Here is a 2,729-nt window from a genome sequence, read left to right as displayed (position 1 = left end):
GAGGGGCTTCTCAGGGGATGGGATGTTAAGGCTGCTGTAGGCCGGTGAAGCTCCAGAGCCGGGTCCGTGCCGATCTGTGACAAAAGGGCTACGTCGAGCTGGACGGTGGCTTCCTGGCCCAATACGCTGTGGTTGCTAAAGAGTTGAGGAACCTCACACTCACATGGGCAGCCCACGCCGACGAACAGCCGCCTGTTTTGTAGTTTTATCATCTTCCTCTACAGAACCCATATACCAGATTTGATCCGTCTGTTAGGAGCTAATTTGCCTACAGTTCGTTCTAAAAAAGTTAGGTAGTTCGTTTGTGGGTATGTCTTGAAACTCTTAATTTCTCTGAGCTACTGCATGTTCTTGTTTTAACTTGTCACTTCCGCTTTGGTAGACCTCCCTAAACACAACAACGGTTGTGATTACCTCATACCTCTTCATAATGAAGGACATGATGGTTGTTTTCTGAAAGTATGTTGTTCGTATTAATATTTTCGATACACGGTCTGTGTACAAACGAGCTGGGCCAGCCCACAAGGCGATAGGCCACTTGCCATTCAAAGCAAGACATAAAAATACAGGAAAAAAGGGTCAAGTTCGCTCGTGGAATCGAGCTCGTTACCTCGTCCTCCAGAATGCACAGTATATAAGAACACACTAGGCCGGTGCTCAAAACCAATCCATCGACCCATCAATCCCTTAAGAAATAGTTCGTTTTATTCACACTCGATCTAGCAACCTCTCCAATAATAATGCTTGTAAAAAAACATAGGCGACCAGCTAGACAGTACAAGTTTTTTATAGTTAGATGAAGTGCAATAGCCTTTATGACTTCAAATTTCTATAAGTATATAAATTATTAATTGTAGGCTTCCTACCATTGTGGAGATACTTTCTAAAATGCCAAAACGCCTCATTCACTTTAGGCATGTGAGGAAACACCTTTGTTGTTTCTAGCCGTTTCATCAAAATGCCTAAAAAAATATTAAGGCTAATAAAAAGAACACCTCGAAATACTTTTTATGCACGCAGCCTGCCATAGAAGACAACTTGATCCAGTCAGAAGTTTTTTCTCTAACAACATAGGGCCATCTTAGATTTTGACACAGGGACCTCAATTTTGATAGACCAGCCTAGGGCCACACGAACACTCCAGCTCCAAGGAGGACAAACATTCATCAATTTGAAAAAAAAAATCACAAATTTGACAAAGAAGCTCGCAAAATTGAAAAAAGTTCATTGGTTTAAAAACAAGTTCACGAATTTGAAAAAATAACACAAATTAAATACTTTATTGACAGGAGGCGTCTGACTGCGCCGATTCACTGTCATGCACGAAAACAGGGAAAAATAGAATAATAGTTTGAAGTACTTGTTTAAATTATGATTTTAAATATATTTTTCAAACATGACATGGATGCCTACCATGAGCATGCCATCTGGCATAAGTTGAGGTCATTTAATGAATGTCCAAAAAGACACCATGTTCAATGGAGGGTGTTCGCACAAAAGGCTCCATCTGAGAGCGTGTTGTTTCCTGACATCCTTGAAATGGTTCCATTTTTTTCCATGGTGTTGTATGACCAATTCAAGGCACCATGTCAATTTGTGTTTGTTTTTGATAAATTTTGTATTTTCTAAAGATTTCTCGGTAAAATAAATGGACAAATGGCCGGACGTGTCGCAACTTGCATATTGTGTCAAAAATCGTTCAAATCTGACACGAATGCCTACCATGGGCATGTCCACCTGCTTGCAAGATTTGTGGTTATTTCAAGTGTTCAAAAATAGATCATATTCACGTACTCCCTCCGTCCGTGAATAAGTGTACATCTAGCTTTTTTTCAAAATCAAAGTTTTAAAATTTTGACCAACTTTATAGAAAATGATAGTACCACATATGACATCAAATTGGTATATTACCAAAGTACATTTCAAAACGGATCTAGTGACACTAATTTAGTGCCATAAATGCTTTTACTTTTTCCTAGAAAGTTGGTCAAAATTTTAAAACTTTGACTTAAGACAAAAACTAGATGTAGACTTATTCACGGACGGAGGGAGTAGGCCTAAAGCCAAGAAGGCTCCATTGAGAGCACGTATCTTTTGACATCCTGGAAATGGCACATTTTTTTCTGTGGCCTTGTGCAACCAATTCAAGGCACAATGCCAAGCTGTTTTGGTTTTCGAATCTTTTTGCACTTTCTAAAGTTTTCTCCATCAAAAAAGACCGATAAATGGCCGAACGTGTCTCAACTTGCATAGGGTGTCGAAAATCATTCAAACTTGACATGGATGCCTACCATGTACATGCCCATATGCTTACAAAAGTTGCGGTGATTTGAAGGATGTCCAAACATAGACCATGATCAATGGAGGGTGTTCAGGTGAGAGTACATTGTTCTCGACATCCTTGAAATGACCTCAATTTTTTTCATGACCTTGTATGACCAATTCAGGGCAACATGCCAAGTTGTTTTGTTTTTTTGACAAATTTTGCATTTTCCAGAGTTCTCTCGGTCAAAAAAGGCCGACAAATGGGTGGACTTGTTGTAACCTGCATACGGTGTCAAAAATCATTCAAACCTGGTATGGATAACTACCATGGTCATGCCCACCTGCTTGAAAACGTTGGGGTCATTTTAAAGATATCGGGAAACATTGTGGTCAGTCTTCTTGCCTATTCGAACCCCCTCGTTGAACATGGTCTATGTTTGGAGGGAGAATTCCTTATTTAACAC

The sequence above is a fragment of the Triticum dicoccoides genome, chromosome 3A (assembly GCF_002162155.2).
Source record: "Triticum dicoccoides isolate Atlit2015 ecotype Zavitan chromosome 3A, WEW_v2.0, whole genome shotgun sequence".
Classification (NCBI taxonomy): Eukaryota; Viridiplantae; Streptophyta; class Magnoliopsida; order Poales; family Poaceae; genus Triticum; species Triticum dicoccoides.
This window is presented reverse-complemented; position numbering follows the sequence as displayed.